Source organism: Equus quagga, chromosome 1, assembly GCF_021613505.1.
Source record: "Equus quagga isolate Etosha38 chromosome 1, UCLA_HA_Equagga_1.0, whole genome shotgun sequence".
Classification (NCBI taxonomy): Eukaryota; Metazoa; Chordata; class Mammalia; order Perissodactyla; family Equidae; genus Equus; species Equus quagga.
In genome coordinates this window covers 170,576,330-170,595,126 of record NC_060267.1, presented here as the reverse complement: position 1 = coordinate 170,595,126, position 18,797 = coordinate 170,576,330, and the positions used below count along the sequence as shown (strand labels likewise).

At 39.2% G+C, this 18,797-nt stretch overlaps 1 protein-coding gene across 2 annotated transcripts in view; it reads left to right on the top strand.

Annotated features, from left to right (window-relative positions):
* The first annotated feature begins 393 nt into the window (after positions 1–393).
* The window catches only part of STAG1 (stromal antigen 1), a 366,619-nt gene continuing 348,215 nt past the window's right edge, over positions 394–18,797 (top strand). Inside the window, exon 1 of one of the 2 annotated variants that reach the window (XM_046647396.1) lies at positions 394–608. The gene's annotated coding sequence lies outside the window, so the exon portion shown is untranslated. The remainder of the gene's footprint in view (positions 609–18,797) is intronic. The other variant, XM_046647405.1, reaches the window with a different exon arrangement.

Here is an 18,797-nt window from a genome sequence, read left to right as displayed (position 1 = left end):
AGGAGCCTCCGCGAAGGAGCCGAAGGCGGGTTTCCCTCCCAGGTCTAGAAAAAGCTCCAAAAATGGCGGGCGGCAACTCGGTTAGCCGGGCGCGCAGGCGCCGCGTTGGCCGTCCTTCCGCCCGCCTTGTGAGGCCCTCGAACTGTCCACAGCGCCCTCATCGAGAAGTACCCGCCGCTCGCGATTGGCTGAGCTGGGCTAGCGCTCCGTGCGGGGGCGGGGCCGCCACGCAGCGGCCACGTTTCCCGCGCCGCTGGTGCGCGTGCGCGCAATCCCCACAGGAAAGCGTTTGCGCGCGTCCCCGCTGCGGCCCCCAGCTCGCGCCTCAGCTCCCTCCCTTTTCCGGGCAGGCCCGTCCCGTCAGCGAGGCAGTAAGCACCGCGGCCAGCAGAGGGCGGTCCGGACCCAAGTCTGCAGCGGCGCCATTGGCGTGTGGAAAATGCCACCAGATGGCGGGTTAGGATTGCAGCTCCGTTGAAGGCGCGGCCCCCGCTCCCGAACCCCCGGCGACCACCCCGTAACAACCCCCCCACATCGGGAATAACACACCGGAGACTTTTGGGGGGAAACTAGGTCGACGGCCGGCGGCGCCCGGATGGGCAGCTGAGGTGAGTGCGGGCGGCGGCGACGGCGGCGGGGGGCGGGAAAGAGGGGGAATGCGGCGGCAGCGGCGCGGGGGTTGGAAGCGCCGATCCAAGATGGAGGCCGGGCGAGAGCGAGGGAGCGCGAGCGGGGAGCGGGCGGGCCGGGCGCGGGCCCCGCGCGGGGGAGGGAGGTAGCGCGGGCCTGTGCGGGGCGCGGCGGTCGCCGGCCGTTCGGGCGCCCGGGGGGGCGGCTGTGGGCGCGGCGGGCACCCCGGAGCCCTCGTCGTTCCCCACCCCTCCCGCGGGCCCGAAAATTGTGCCCCCGCCCGCTCGGGCACTACGGCGACGGGCGCGGAAGCCTTTGTGGCGCGCTCGGGCCCGCCGCCAAGCCCGCCCTCCGCCCCCCCGCCCGGACTCTCGGGACTCGCCCGCGCCCGGCGGGGCCGGGCCGAGGCGGGCTGCTGCGAATGCCTTCCGCCGCCCGCCGCCCTGCGTTTCTGCGGTGTTTTAGCGGTAGCGTCGTCACATGACGACGAGCTCGCCTCGGCGCAGAGGCCTGGGGGTGGCTGGCCGTGGCGGCCGGCCCAGGCCTGTTGGTGGGGTGGGGCAGGGGGTTGGCGGCCGGGGCAGAGGGGGCGTCGGGGCCGGGCCTCCCCGCTATCTGCCCTCCCCGCCCCCGACGGAGGCCTCCTTGTGAAACGTGTCCAGAGGCCCGAGCGCTGGCCCGCTAGTTTGCCAGTCCCCCGGGAGACGAGGCCAATAAAAGTTGTTTTCCCTCCTTTCTTGGGGTGGGGGCGGGGTGAAGAGCTGGGAAACTGGAGTGCCTGGAGTTGGACCAGGGCGTCGATTGGAGAGTCCGAACCGGCTGCTTCTGCGTGCTGTAGGGACGAAGAAATTTTCGAGTGTTAGGATTGTCACGTCACCCCTTCTACCCACATTTGAAATGATATCGATTCTCTTCACATTGCAAAGAATCGTGCCCCGGGTATATAAATCATGAGGTGGTTTTGGAAGCTGATAGACTCAAAACAATGCTATTTGTATGGGACGATAGCGAATTATTTGCTGTTAAAGTTGGTGTTAAGATGATGAGTATAGTTTGTTCCTTCTTGTAGTTGTGACTAGAAAAGACTATATTTTGCATCTTAGCAAATGTAGTTAGTGTTTGTGAAAGTATTTGAATTGGCATAAAGAAAGTTGCGTGATTTGTAACTCATGTGGAATTTGAATATGACTCCACCTTTTAGTTTTCTGTGTTTTTTAAAAGAAAATTGCAAATTCTGATGGTGAAGCACTTAGGGAAATATGCACAACGCTGAAAATAAAAACGACTTGTTTATTGTATGGTGTATTATTGTACCGCGTTCTCATATTTATGATGTATAAAGAATTCAGACTAGAAGAAATTTGCCCGACGGGGGAAATATTGAAAGATCCGGAAAGGTTGTTTACTTGCTTTTGATTTTTGAGAATGCTTATAAACACAAATTGTTTGCTATCTAAATAAAGTTGTAAAAAACCTACAGGTGTTTTTGTTAAATTTTTTTTTTTACGTTTTCAGAATGTACTTTAAATTGATTCGAGTGGTCTACCAATGGTCATTTTTACATCCAAACTGCTTTTGAGTAGAAATTTCATCCACTTTAGTTTTGAAGTTCTGACATTCTAAAGATGTTTGAAGGGATGTGAAGTATGGAAAATTGTTACACTACTAGGATTGCTTCCTTTGAAGACAGTAATAAAATTACTGTTGATTTGCATGGCTCTGTTAAAGCCTTAAGGCGGCTGTGGTGTAGGGGAAAGAGAGCCCTGGCCTGAAGTTACTTTAAACATTTCCTAGATTTGTGATCTTTGGGATGTCGCTCTTTGAGCCTTACTTTCCTCATCACTAAAATGAAAGCAATAAATTATATGGTAGTTGTTTAAGAAGATGTGTGTGGAAAAGACACACATCTTTTTTACCTAAGACCTTAAATACATACGCAAACACACACATCTTTAATTGTTAAAACTTTAAAAATTTATGCAGTTTTATACAGTTTTAGTCTTTTTTTCCTCGATTCTGGATCTGTGTATCTTCATAATCAATGCTGTAAGGAGATATAATGCACTTTGGAAAAAAAGATACATTTCTCTTCCTCCTTTTTTTCCTTTGCTGCTTTGTCCTATGTTGAGAGAGTGTATTAGTTTTCCTTTGATGTATAGCAAAGTACTACACATTTAGCAGCTTAAACAGCACCCATTTATTATATCACAGTTTCTGTAGGTCAGAAATCTGGGTACTGTGTAGCTGGGCCTTTCTGTTCACCATCTCACGAGGCTGAAATCAAGATGTCAGCTGTGGCTGCATTCCTCATCTAAGGCGCAGGGTCGTCTTCTATGCTCACTACTTGTTGGTACAGTTAATTTCCTTGTGGCTGTATGACTGAAGTCACCATCCTGCTCGCTGTTGGCCAGGGACCATTCTCAGCTCCTGATGAGGTGTCCACATAGACACTTTACAACATGGCTATTTACTTTCATCCAGGTAGGCAGGAGCCTGTCTCTGACTTCCTTTGTCTCTAACCCTTAGATTTCCTTTTAAGACCCCTTTTTAAAGCTCATCTGATTAGGTCATACCCACCCAGGATAATCTCTTTTTTGGTGAACTCAACTGATTAGGGACCTTAAATACATATGCAAAAAATGTATTTGCCATATAATAATCACAGCAGTGATATTTTAATTAATTAATTAATTAATTTTGAGGAAGATTAGCTGTGAGCTAACTGCTGCCAATCCTCCTCTTTTTGCTGAGGATGACTGGCCCTGAGCTAATATCCATGCCCATCTTCCTCTACTTTATACATAGGACGCCTACCACAGCATGGCTTTTTGCCAAGTGGTGCCGTGTCCGCACCCAGGATCCGAACCGGGCTAACCCTGGGCTGCCAAGAAGCGGAACATGTGAACTTAACCCGAACTTAACCGCTGCACCACCAGGCCGACCCCAGTGATATTTTATTGTATCTACAGGTCTCTCCCACACTCAAGGGAGGGGATTATACAAGGGTGTGGGTCATTGAGGGTTCTTAGAATTTTGCCTGCTGTGGGGAGAGAAATATCTTTACATTTTCCTCTTTACAATCGGGACATACAAGGAGAGCACATAGGAAGAGTAATAATCTCACTTGATAAGTTTACTTGTACTTATTCTGTCTTTTCTTCATGCTTTTTCCTTTCCCGTATTTCCTGGTACTTCAGTTTAAGTGCCTCCTTGTATAAAAGTATTTTGTTTCACTTAGAGGAAATTAAAAATAAAAACTAAAATAAAACTTGGGTAAAAAGAAGGAAGGCAATAGGAGAGATTATGTAGTTCTCACTGTTCTTTGATACCTGTTGTTTTGCCCATTTTAGAGATGAGATTGAATTTCAGAGAAGTTAAGGAATTTAAACTCTTAACATCACACTCCTGTTAAGTCACAGGTTCACACACTCATTGCACCAGACAGCTGCTTTGGTGCGATTGGTCCAGCAGCTTGTGAGGAGGGAATTCTTATGAAAAAGAATATTTATTTGAAAGTGGCAGAGTAGGGAAGTTATTGATGGAAGGAAGAAGGTAGCAGAAGTTTGGTCATGCTATGTGGGATGCTTTAACAGTCCAAGAAGCAAAATATTTTCAAGAGGAGGCAGTTAGGACAGTTTTAGTTAAGGATATTAAGCTTTAAAGAATATAACCAGGAATTAAAATTGTTAGGGAGATATAGCTCAATTTCTTAATAGAGAGGTGATATATTAGGGCCTTGGTAAATCTTTATCAGCTGAATAGAAATATGAATCATTAGAATTTAGATGATTCTTGCTACTGTGACGCTCTGTAGGCAAAAGTAGGGAGCAGAGACCTAAAAGAAAGCTGTTGCATAAGCCCTAGAATGAAATGATTCTTGAGGAAGGGTTTAGGGTTGTGTCTACAGAGGAGGAGGGATCAATTTTCTGTCGTTTTGATAGTTAGGAGTATAGGATCCTAGCTTCCTGTCTTTTAGTGCTGAGTGAAACCTTGTCTTATTGAGAAATGTGATTCTTTTTAAGTGAGCTTTAAGTAGGTCATAGTTAGACCAGTTGGTTTTATAGAATCTTTTCTCCATATAATACACGTCTTATTGCTTCCATTAGGTTTTTTTCCCTTTCTCTTCTAGTTCTCTGTTCTTGTCAGTTGGTGCTTGAAGGATATGGCAAGTCCTACCTTCTTTATATAATGCGTTCCTTTGTGCTGTGGGCCTAATTGATGCACCAGTTAGTTGCCCAAATGTCTCTAAGGAGTTTTGCTGTCATTAAACAAATATCATAATGGCTTGTAACTTCTTAGAAGCTCACAGTTAGAAAAACATTTTACAATTTGATCTAGTACAAACACACAATGGAAATAAGGGTTTCATGAAATCGCAATTGACCTTTATGCAGCGCACTCTTGATATATTCTGATTTTTTAAAAAAATTAAGACTGCTCTTTGCAATTCACCTGTAGGATATCATGACTCACAGTAACCTACAGTTGGAAAAGCGCTGAATTACAATCTCATTGGTAATCAGGAGAGTGCAAAGTAAAACCATAAGAAGAAACCATTTCACTTCCATCAGATTGGCAAACATTAAAAATTCTGCTGATATCAAGTGTTAGTGAGAATGTAGAGAAATTACACTCCCACTCTTGGCGGGAGTGTAAATTGACACAGTCATTTTGCAAAGGAATTTATTTTATGTAGTAAATTGAAGATACATGTCCCTTAAACCTAGCAGTTGTACTTCTGTCTTTACATTCCTGATGAGAAGAATGCTTGTATACCAGGATATGTGAACAAAAATGTTCACAGTAGCCCTGTTTGCAGTAGCCAAAATTTAGAAACAAAGTATCCATCAGTGGTAGAATGGATAAATAAATGGTAGTTTTCAAAAATTAAAATAATCTTGATTCCTAGGATAACCTCACTTAACAGTGTATTGTCTTTTTTATATTTAATGTTTTGTTAGGGGCTTGGGAGTATTCTTCATGAGGGATATTGCTTTGTAGTTTTCTTTGGTTGTAATGTCATTGTCAGGTTTCAGTATTAAGATTATGATGGCCTCATAAAATAAGTTGAGAGGTGTTCCCTCTGTTTACTGAAAGAGTTTGTGTAATATTGATGTTAATCTTCCTTGAGTATTTGTAAAAGTTCATCAGTGATACTATCTGGACTTGGAATTTTCTGTGTGGGAAGGTTTTTGGTAACAAATTTAAATTCAGTTTTTTTTAGTAGACATAGGGCTATTCAGATTTTGTTTCCTCTTATGTCAGTTTTGCTAAGTTTTATTTTTAAAGAAATTTGTTTGTTTCATTTCATTTGTTGACATAAGTTGTAAGGTTCTGTTGTTATCCTTCAAATGTCTGTAGGGTCTGTGGTGATAACTCCTCTTTAATTTCTGGTGTTGTTAATTTTTTTTTTCTTGATCAGTCTGATTCCTGGTTTAATCAATTTAGATATCTTTTTGAATAATAACACTGCTACTTTTCTCTGTCTTTTCCATCTCATTTGTTTCTGTTCTTTATGATTTTCTTTCTTGCATGTATTTTGCTCTCCTTTTTCTAGGTCATAGATTCCAGACATTTCTTTTTTTCTAATATAAGCATTCAAAGCTATAGATTTTCGTCTGAGAACTGTATCCCACAGATTTTGGTATGTTATATTTTTATTATCGTTCACTTTGAAATAATTTCCCATTTGCTTTGATTTCTTCTTTGACCTTTGAATTACTTAAGAATGTTTAATTTCAAAATATTTGGGATTATTTTAGATATCTTATTGTTATTGATTTCTAACTTAATTTCACTTTGATGTCAGAGAATATAATATACTCTTATGATTTTAATCCTTTTAAATTTATTGAACCTTGTTTTATGGTCCAGCATATGGCCTATCTTGGTAAATGTACCTTTCACACTTGAAAACAATGTGTATTCTGCAGTTGTTGGGTATAGTATTCTGTAATAGTCAATTAGATAAAAGGTTTTTTTGTGTGTGTGGTGAGAAAGATTGTCACCGAGCTAACATCTGTGCCAGTCTTCCTCTATTTTGTATGTGGGACGCCACTACAGCATGGCTTGATAAGTGGTGTGTAGGTCCACGCCTGGGATCCGAACCTGGGAACTCTGGGTCGCCAAAGCGGAGGGCGTTAACTTAACCACTACACTGCTGGGCCGGCCCCTAAATAAAGGTGTTTTGATGGTATTTTTCAAATCATTTATGTCTTTACTGTTTTTTGGTGGGAGAGGGGGTCTAGTTCTATCAGTTGCTGAGAGAGATGTCAAAATATCCAACTATGACTGTGGAATTGTCTGTCCCTTAATCCTGTCAATTTGTGCCTCGTGTTCTGAAGGTTTGTTATTAGACACATAAAATTTAGGGTTATTATGTCTTCCTGATGAATTGACCATTTCATCATCATGAAATGTTCTTCTTTATCCCTGGTGATAGTCTTTGTCTTGAAGTCTACTTTATTTGATATTAATATAGCCACTCTGACTTTTTTGTTTTATTGAGGTTGTATTGGCTTATAACATTGTGTAAGTTTCAGGTGTATGATGTTATATTTCATTTTCTGTATAGACTGCATTGTGTTCACCATCAACGGTGTAGTTTTTCTTCATCATCATACATATGTGCCCCTTTACCCCTTTCAACCTCTCTCCTCCCACTCCCTCCCCTCTGGTAACCACTAATCTGTTCTCCTTATCCATGTGTTTATCTGCCACCTATGAGTGAAATCATATGGTATTTGTCTTTCTCTGACTTATTTCACTTAGCATAATACCCTCAAGGTCCATCCATGTTGTTGCAAATGGCACAATTTTGTCATTTTTTATGGCTGAGTAGTATTTCATTGTATATGTGTACCACATCTTTATCCGTTCATCTGTTGATGGGCGCTTGGGTTGCTTCCCTGTCTTGGCTATTGTGAATAATGTTGCGATGAGCAGAGGGATGCATAGATCTCTTTGAATTTTTGATTTAATGTTCTTTGGATAAATACCCAGTAGTGAGATAGCTGGATCGTATAATTCTATTTTTAAGTTTTTGAGAAATCTCCATAGTCCTTTCTGTCTTGGCTGTACCAGATTGCATTTCCACCAGCAGTGTATGTAGGTTGCCTTTTCTCCACATCCTCTCCAACACTTGTTATTTCTTATCTTGTTAACTATAGCCATTCTGACAGTATGAGGTGATATTTTACTATAATTTTGATTTGCATTTCCCTGATGATTAGTGATGTTGAACATATTTTCATGTGCCTCTTGGCCATCTGTATATCTTCTTTGGAAAAATGTCTGTTCATATCGTCTGCCCATTTTTTGATTGGGTTGTTTTTTTTTTGTTGTTGAGTTGTGTGAGTTCTTTATATATTTTGGAAATTAACCCCTTGTCAGATATGTGATTTGCAAATATTTTCTCCCACTTGCTGGATTATCTTTTCATTTTGTTGATGGTGTGCTTTGCTGTGCAGTAGCTTGTTAATCTGATGTAGTCCCATTTATTTATTTTTTCTTTTGTTTCCCTTGCCTGAGTTGATACGGTGTTTGAAAAGATGCCACCAAGACTGATGTCAGAGAGTGTACTGCCTATATTTTCTTTTAGGAGTTTTATAGTTTCGTCTTACATTCAAGTCTTTAATCCATTTTCAGTTAATTTTTGTGTACAGTGTAAGATAATGGTGTACTTTCATTCTTTTGCATGTGGTTGTCCAGTTTTCCCAGCATCACTTATTGAAGAGACTTTTCTTTTTTGATTTTATGTTCTTAGTTCCTCTGTCAAAGATTAGCTGTCCATGTTTGTGTGGTTTACTTCGGAGCCCCCAGTTCTGTTCCGTTGATCTGTGTATGTGTTTTTCTACCAGTACCATGCAGTTTTGATTACTATAACTTTGTAGTATAGCTTGAATTCAGGGAATGTGATACCTCCAACTTTTACTTTTTTCTCAGAATTGTTTTGGCTATTTGGAGTCTTTTGTTGTTCCATATAAATTTTAGGATTTTGTTCTATTTCCGTGAAGAATGTTATTGGGATTCTGATTGGGATTGCACTGAATCTGTAGATTGCTTTAGGTAATATGGACATTTTAACCATGTTTATTCTTCCACGCCATAAGCATGGAATATTTTTCCATTTCTTTATGTCTTCTTCTATTTCTTTCAATAATGTCTTATAGTTTTCAGTGTATAAGTGTTTCCCCTCCTTGGTTAAATTTATTTCTAGGCATTTTATCTTTTTTGTTGCAACTGTAAATGGGATTGTACTCTTGACCTCTCTTTTAACTAGTTCATTATTAGTGTAATGAAATGCATCTGACTTATTTTGCAGGGAAAGATGTGCCCTGAGCTAACTTCTGTTGCCTATCTTTTTTTCTCCCCCTCCCAAAGCCCCAGCGCACAGTTGTATGTTCTAGTTTAAGTCCTTCTAGTTCTTCTAAGTGCGCTGCCACCACACTGTGGTAACTGACAGATGGGAGGTGTGGTTCTGTAATCGGGAAATGAACCTGGGTCATTAAAGTGGTGAGAGTGCTGACCTTTAACCACTAGGTCGTCAGGGCTGTCTCACAACTGATTTTCGTATGTTGATTTTGTACCCTTCAGCTTTGTTTTAGTTATTGATTATTTTTGATAGTTTTCTAGTGGATTCTTTAGGGTTTTCTACGTATAGAATCATGTCATCCACAAACAGTGAGAGTTTTACTTCTTCCTTTCGAGTTTGGATCTCTTTTATTTCTTTTTCTTGCCTAATTGCTCTGGCTAGAACTTCCAGTCCTGTGTTGAATGAGAGTGGTGGGAATAAGCCCTTTTGTCTTTTTCCTATTCCCAGAGGAATGGCTTTCAGTTTTTCAGCATTAAGGATGACACTGACTGTGGGTTTGTCATATGTGGCCTTTATCATGTTGAGGAACTTTCCTTGTATACCTATTTTATTGAGAGTTTTTATCATAAATGGATGTTGGATCTTGTCAAATGCTTTCTCTGCGTCATTTGAGATGGTAATGTGATTTTTATTCCTCGTTTTGTTAATGTGGTCTATCACATTGATTTGCTGATGGTGAACCATTCCTGTATCCCTGGAATAAATCTCACTTGATCATGGTGTATGATCCTTTTAATGTGTATGTTGTATTCAATTTGCTACTATTTTGTTGAGGATTTTTGCATCTATGTTCATCAGTAATATATGGCCTGTAATATTCCTTTTCTTTGTTGTCCTTGTCTGGTTTTGGTATCAGGGTAATGTTGGCCTTGTAACATGAGTTAGGAAGTATTCCATCCTCTTCAGTTTTTCAGAATAATTTGAGAAGGATAGGAATTAAATCTTTGAATGTTTGATAGAATTCACCAGAGAAGCTGTCTGGTCCTGGACTTTCGATTTTCAGGAGGTTTTTGATTACTGTTTCAATCTCTTTGCTTGTGATTGATCTATTCACATTCTCTATTTCTTTTTGATTCAGTTTTGGGAGGTTGTATAATTCTAAGAATTTATTTCTTCGAGATTAGTAAGTTTGTTGGTGTATTGCTTTTCATAGTATTCTCCTATAATCCTTTGTATTTCTGTGGTGTCTGTTGTAGTTTCTCCCCTTTCATTTCTAATTTTATTTACTCGAGTCTTCTCTTTTTTTCTTAGTTAGTTTGGGTAAGGGCTTATAAATTTTGTTTATCCACTCCAACTTTTCTTGAGCTTAATGTTTCCATAGTATATTTTTTTCAATCTGGTTACTTAAAACTCTTTAATTTACATTCAAAATGTACCTGTTGAACACAGCATATAATTGAGTTTTGCTTTTTCAGCCTTCTTGACAATATGGAAGTGAAATCTCTTTTTCAATTGTAATAAACATTGGTTATATGTTAATGCCTGTCAAGAACTGTGGAGGATCTGAGATTTTACCCTTACTTGTAGGCTTCATAAGTTAACCTGCCACAGTTTAATGGATGCTGATAGGAACCATGAGCCTCCTTGGTCAGAGATTAAGAACAATGCATTATAGCAATAGGAGTAGGCACAGAATCATCATTTGCGTCAGATCTCTGAACCCATTTGCACAGGGTAGTGTGAAGATCTGATACCTGCATGTCGAGTGGATTGTGTTACAGAAGAGGAATTCAAAGCTTAGAGAAACAGCTCTTTATAATGGGTAGTGAGGATGCCTCTCCTTTTCTGTGATGGAGAGGTTATGTCTCTTTTCCAAGACTGTTCGCTATATAAATATCCTTGAAAAGATTGGAACAAAGGCAATTGGTGCTTCTGTTTTCAAGACATGCAGAAAAGTGAGAGACCCATGGAGATTAGTTTCCCAAAACTGCCCATTGAATTTTCTCAATTTTGTATGTGTTATTTACTTTTTAAGTTTTTCTTCTTTTTCTTACATGGCCCCAGCCTAGCTTTCCAGCTCCATCTCTGCACTGTGCTTCACTATGGGTTTTAGGCTCTCACCAAATTGGATTACATACTTGTATGTGTTCTTCCCCCCATGTCTGTGTTCTGGTGTATATGTGTGTAAGAAAAAACTCATTGAGCATTTACTGTGTATCAATAAACACTTTACAATATCTTTGAGAGGTAGTTATTGTTACATTGATAACATCTGTGTTACAAGTTAAATTTATTTAATCTCAAATTAATTAAATTTATTAGATTAAACTTTCCAAGTTTGTGATGAGGGAGGGGCACATTGTAGAGAAGCTTTTGCAGCATTCTATTTCTTGACCTTTGTGTAGTTACATGGAGATTTTGCTTTATGATTCTTTAGACTGTTATCTAGGTTTTATGTGTTGTACTGTATAATATAATTCATAAAGAAAGGAAAAGCAGAAAAAGCCAATAAATACTGAGTTGCAGGATCTGTGTAAAATCTTTCTTGATAACTTCACCCAGCATTTATCACCCTCTGTGTATTTTCATTTATTGCAAATGCACTATTGCATTTATTGTTGGCACCATAAGATTTGGTAAGTAGTGGTTTTCATAAGGCATAGTATCCTATATAATGTTGTAGACTAATCATCCAAAGGCCACACAGCCAATAAATGATAGATCCAGGATTTAAACCCAGGTTTACTCTCAGAACCCAGACTCTAAATCTCTTAAAAGGCCATTTTTCTTTCAGCCTCATTTCTGCATGTTGAAATCCATTGCACTTTGAAGTTTATTTTACAGAGATTTGGTTTTCTTCCTTGTTCCATATAATTGTTGTGTGATCTTTGGTGGGACATTTAATTTCTGGAGCCTCAGTTGTCTCAACTCCATCTTGGGAACCAGTTAAGGTTCTTTCAACAAATACCTGTATGGGTGCCTACTCCCTGGCTAGTGTACAAAGTTGATAAATACATAGGTTTTGCTTCTATTCTGTTGAGAGAAGTTAAAAACCAAAACAAAAACTCCAGAGCAACAAAACAAACTAACAGGAATAATACATGAAATGTTGTGGAGGGGGTTAGGTTCGGGTTACTTTGGAAGCATAAAGTGCAAAGGTAAGAGGAGATGCCCCTTTCCCTATCAGGTCAAATAATTTTTATATGTCAGGAGGTAACAAAAATGAATCAGAATTTTTCTGCAGCGTTCTTTTATTTTCTGATCAAGATAATATTAATAACTAAATATTAACTGCACTGTTATTAGGCCCTCTGGCAAGATGTCTCTTCATAGTTGTTGAACTGGTTTAGAGATCCAGGTAGAGACAACACTCACCATCTCCTCAGTCTTAGAGAGGCAGAAAAAAAGTATTTTATACATAGTCAAGTGTGAGTATGACCTGGTTGTCTCTTTTGAGGTACCGATTCCCTCTTTTATCCTAAAGTTCTGTTGACCCTGATTATATCGGGTTATTATTTTTCCTACCTCATTTACAGCACTGAGAGGCAGGCCGCTTTTGTTCTCCACTAGAACAAAGATACTACAAAGTAGTACAAAGAGATCGTACAAGGTAGGAAATGTGCACAAATTCTTATGACATAATGCAAGATATAAAAGCTAAACAACATCTTAAGCTGTGTTCTACTTTATTGTTACAGCCTAAATTAACTTTTGGGAAGAAAATGCTTTATTGTTTACCTTGTACTGCTAGGGATAGTTAAAAAGTTTGTATGTTCATGGATTCTGGAAGCGCTGTCACATGATAATTGGCTAAGAAAGCCATTGTCCATTGTCCAAGAGAATTCCTAGCACCTGAGTCACACTGCTTGTGTCAAATTCTAACTCAGCCCCTTCCTAGGCCGTGTTAACTTAGGGAAATTCTTTAACCTCTCTAAACCTCGGTTTTCTCATATGTAACATGGGAATAATAAAAACATGCCTCTGGATGGGTTGCTGTAGAGGTTAAAAAGTTAGCTTTTTTAACTATTAGACTATATTGCATTGTACATAAATACAGGGGACATTGATCTTAAATTTAAAAGGTGGATAAGATTATAATCTAGATAAATGATGAGGTTACTTTCCATAAGCAAAGAATTTTAATTAGTTGGTTCTTATCAGCACTTAGAGCTAGCAATAGATTAAAAGTTTATTAATGAGAATGGCCAGAGGATGAGGTACTCTGGTTAACTGAGAGATGAGGGTTATAGCCAGAGTTTTCTGCTTATTGTTAAACATATTTAAAAAATGAGGCTCTTTTTCTTTCTTTAGGAAGTGCTACATCCTGGAAAGGCATTGTAATGCTTTCTTGTTAGTTGAGAAATTTTGATGGCTGTATCAAGCTTATTATTTATGAATATTAGCTTTGCATGTATAATTTTCAAATAGAGAGACTAGGAATGAATCTTTATCAAGAGCAAAACATATCCTGAAAATGACCTCTTTGAGTAGGTTCCTAGACAAAATAAGATGATAGATTACTGCTTTTTCCTCTCATAAAAATGGGGTACAGAGAACAAAACTCTGGTTAGTATGAGAGTTTTTAAGTTATGGATATTTACGATTTTATTTTATAAATGTAAAAACAGTGTGGTGTAGGAGAGAGAAAAGTAATATAGGGCCAGAGACCTGAGTTTTAATTACAGCTCTACCACTAAGTAGCTGTGTGTCTTTTGAGTCATTATCGCTCTGAGCCTCAGTTTCTTCATTGTAAAATTAGTGTCTTGGACCTGGTTACTAAGATTCCTGTAAATTTTTTAGTCCATGTTGAAAAAATCAAGAAATCAACTCTGAATCAAGTAATGGAGAGTTTTTGATTCGAAAGTCATTTTTTTTTTTGAGGAAGATTAGCCCTGAGCTAACCACTGCCAATTCTCCTCCTTTTTCCTGGGGAAGCCTGGTCCTGAGCTAACATCCGTGCCCATCTTCCTCTACTTTTTATATGTGGGACGCCTACCACAGCATGGTGTGCAAGCGGTGCCATGTCCGCACCGGGATCCGAACCAGTGAACCCCAGGCCTCTGAAGTGGAACATGCGCACTTAACCGCTGTGCCACTGGGCCTGCCCCTCGAAAGTCTTTAGTTTTGAAAAACGTAAGTGTGTCATCAGCAGGTTTCTTTTGCCTCATCTCTCAACTGATTATTAGGATAATTCGTGCTTTCCCCTAGCTGATGAGTTTACAGATCAAATACGTTGATATTTAGATAGTATTTATAGTTTTTGGTGCCAGCTATGGGTGCATGTTTGCTTCTTTGGTGAGAAACAGATAGATTGGCAAGTGTTTTCATATAATTTTATTCATTGTGAATCATTCAAACTTTTATTGAATATCTACAGTGAGTCATACAATATGGGTATAAAGACATTAAAGCACAGTTCTTGTCTTCCTGATGTACAGAGAGGCGATTCATGACTCAGAACTTAGGTGATGCCTTTTCCAGAAATCCTTTCCTGATAGGCTTATTCCCCCTTCCTCCTTCTCTCCCTCCCTTCCTCAAATCCAGGGTTGGTCTAAGTGCTCTTTCTTTGTGTTTTAGAGGTATTCTGTGCCAGAGCTGCCCTGGCTAATTGCAGAATTGGTGCTCTGCACAAAGGTACCTGCCCAAGGGCATAGGTAGGGGCTAAAATCCAAGTTTTATTCTGCTTGATAAATGGTTCATTTGCCTTTTTCACATTTTTCTAATTCACCTGCCTAAAGGAGGCCTTTTTTCTGAATTCTTACAAAAGAATCTGAATATGCTAATAGATATCTACCCTGTGCATCAGTATACCATTAAGAACATTCTGTAGTGTGTTTTTTTTGTAGCCAAGTTTTATAGTAGGTAATAAATGCCTTGGGATGGTTTGTTGAAGCGAGCAAATGCTTCCTGTAGGTGAAGTCTAATGTAAGTTTTGAAAGAAAAGTGAAAGTTAGCCAGGGAGGAGTGGGATGATGGAGATGGGAATGGCATTCCAGGTGAATGGAAAGGGACAGGGTTATGATCTAGTCTTGTCCAGTGGTTCTCAGAGTATGGTCCCTGCACCAGCAGTGTCAATATTACCTGGGAACTTGTTAGAAATGCAAGTTCTTGGACCTTACCCCAGTGATCAGAAATCATGGAGATAAGAGACCAGCAGTTTGGGTTGTAACAGGTTCTTCAGGTGATTCTGATTCAAGCTGAAGTTTGAGAACCACAGGTATAGTCCACTTCTTTTAAAAAAAAATTATTTATTTTTCTTTTATGTTTTTGGTGAGGAAGATTGGCCCTGAGCTAACACCTGTTGCCAGTCTTCCTCTTTTTGCTTGAGGAAGAGTGGCCCTGAGCTAACATCTGTGCCAGTCTTCCTCCATTTTGTATGTGGGATGCTGCCACAGCATGGCTTGATAAGCAGTGTTAGGTCTGTGCCTGGGATCTGAACCCATGAACCCCACGCTGCCAAAGCGGAGAGCACAAACTTAACCACTACGCCACCAGGCTGGCCCCTATAGTCTGATTCTTGAGGAAGCGTTAGTTGAGTGTGTTTCAGAGCATGGGGTAGCTGTAGAGGAGTGATTAAAATATAGAGCTGTAAGCATTGACCAGAGTGCCTGGTGTGCAAAGGAAAGGGTTTCAACTTCGTCCTTAGGCCACTGGCTGCACTTTAGAATCACCTGGGAGCTTTAAAAATATGTGATATATACACAATGGAATATTAGCCATAAAAAAGAATGGAATCTTACGTTTGCAGCAACATGGATGGGCCTAGAGGGTATTATGTTAAGTGAAATAAGTCAGATACAGAAAGGCAAATATCATATGATTTCACTTATATGTGGAGTCTAATAAACAAAACAAACTAACAAAATAACAGAAACAGACTCATAGATACAGAGAACAAACTGGTGGTTGCTAGAGAGGAGGGAGTGGAGGGGTTAAGAGAAATAGGTTAAGGGGATAAAATTTCCAGTTGTAAAATAAATAAGGGGCGGGGATGTAATATACGGCATAGGAAATATAGTTAGTAATATTGTAATAGCTGTGTATAGTCACAGATGGTTACTAGACTTAACTGTGGTGTTCATTTCATAACATATATGTGTCGAATCACTATGTTGTACACCTGAAACTAACATAATATTGTATGTCAAGTATACTTCAATTAAAAAAAATGTGTACCAGTGGTTGGGATACCAGTGGTTGGGATCTATCTCAGACCAGCTGACACCAAATCTCTGAGTTTCTGATGCACAGTGAGGGTTGTGAACTATATAATCTACAGAACTTGGTTACTGATTATAATAGCATTCACATTTATTGAGTGTCAAATACTGTATCAAGTAGTGTGGTAGTAATTAAATAACACAGCAATCTTATAAAGGTGGTATTCCCATTTCACGGATGAGGTAGAGAAGTTAAGTACCTTTTTCCAGTATTACCTAGGTAGGAAGGTGGTGGTTTTGAGTCCAGCTTTTTGTGACACTAAAGTCTAATGTCTTAAGCAGTCTTTTTTTTTAACCTGGGTTTCATGAACTTAGATGGGAAAATAATCACATCTTTATTTTCACTAACCTCTAAGTGAGATTTAGCATTTTCTTTGACTTTGAATGTAGGCAGCAAATCACAGTTGTATTAGCAAAGCCTGTGTCTTTGTTACCAATAGAAATTGGAACTATTTTCATATTAAATTACAAATGTTGCAGATATCTCAAGGTATTATTTATCCTAATCAGTACTTTAAATTTAGGCTAATTGTTAGACCCACCTCTAGATCTTTTATTTGTTGCATTAAAGAAACAAATATATTTCTTTATCACAAATTTGCTTTTTTAATATGTTGATAATTGTATTTGAATATAATTAATATTTCCTTTTCTAAACATGGTACCATTTGCTGAGAGAGAGTTTAGTGGACAAATTGATGTAGGATAGACAGGGAATAAAAAATCCACTTATTTGGTTATCTCTCAGAATAGAGATCCTTTTAAAAGAGAGAGTCTCTCTTTCTTTCCCCACTCCTCTTTTATTTGCCTTGTTAAATAGGACTGAAACCCAAGTTGTTAATGTTAAATGTCAGAGTCATTAGATTAAAAAATACTTTGGGTTTAAAATACTTTTTTCTAAGCACTTCCTAAAAAATTAGAGAAGAAGATGATATGCATTATCTCACTAGCCATTCTAACTATCCTGTAGTCTGATACGGTGCTGTTCAATAGAATTTTCTGCAGTGGTGGAAACATTTTGTATATGTGCTGTCTGGTGTGGTAGCTATTAACCACAGTGATGCAAAGAAACAAAAGAATGTAACAGTTAATGGCAATATAATATTATATAATAGTATATATAATAACATTATATAATAATAACAGTACTTGTTATATACCAGGCACTGTTCTAAGAATTTTACATATATTCACTTATGTAATCCTTACAACAATCCTATGAAGTGGGTACTATTAAGTCTCAGTTTACAGATGAGGAAACTGAGGCACAGAGAAGTTAAGTGATTTTCCAAAGGTCATGTAGCTAGTAATTAACAGAACTGGGATTTAGACCCTGGCATTCTGATTTTCTTTATGTTCCCTTTATAATATTGTCCTTTATCACTTTCCTCAAACCCCCAAATGTATACACAGAATTCTGTTAGAAACAGTACATTAAAAGGAATTTAAGATAAATCATTTTGTTCTAATTATTAACTAAGAATTGTACAGTACTTTATAGTACTTTGTCCTTTGTTATTATTTGAGTGTAATCATGGACTCAATTTACTATTTTATTTCCTGTAAGTAAACTTGTGTTAGATGTAGTAGGTATTTTTAGTAACTAGCACTGATATTGTTAAACAGTAATTTAGACTTTTTTCCCCCAAGATTAATTTAAAGCTGGATTCAGAAATTGAATATTAATATGGTTATTTTGTTTACTGAAACTAATTGAAGTGTAATTGTGAGGTTATTTTGTGATGAATTGGCTTTGGTTAATGGATATTTGACTTTCCATAGTCAACATATATGAATAACTAACCTACGTTACACCTAGTGTGTTATTTTCCTGGAGGCTCAGAAGGGGAAAAGTCTCTCTTAGGTACAGAGTTCGATTCTTATCATATTCAGGGCAAGCTGGTGGTAGAGTGAGATTAAAAGGGGCAGGAAAACTGTCATTTTTCACTAATCAGTTATAGGCATTGTGCTTGGTGCTTTACATATGTAGCCGTCATTTATTGAATACAGGCTGTTTATCACACCCTTCCGGTGCTTTAAATTCATTACATATGTCTTTTAGTCTGCACACAGCCGTTTAGACATCGTGATGATGGCAAAGATATTTTACAGATGAGGGCTTTGTTAGACTCTTCCTCTTCCTTCTACTCTCCTCCCTTCCACTTCAAGGGGAAATGATCATAAATATAGGTGGGGGTGAGGTTATCATTGATGCCAGCCCATCTAGTACTTAAGGTTCTCCAGTTATAAATTTGTTCATTTCATTTTGGCTAGATGCTGGAAATAAGGTAAACAGGTATTTGTTTTCATGTGAGAGCAGTCAATAATCAGGCAAACAAAATAATCATAGACTGTGATAAATGCTATAAAGGGAATAAATGAGGCACTGTGATGGGTAGTAACAGGATACATACGTAAATAGGGTGAGTCAGGGAAGGCAGCTTTGAGGATGTGAAATTTAAGCTGTGACACACACAGAACCTGGGCAAGAATGGTCCAGGGACAAGGAAGAGCAAAGGCAAAATCTCCATAGCAGAAATGGCTGTGGTATTTTAGGAAATGAGAGAAGGTCATAGTCACTGGAGGGAGCATATGCAGGAAGAGTGTCGCGGCATGACATGAGATTAGAGAGG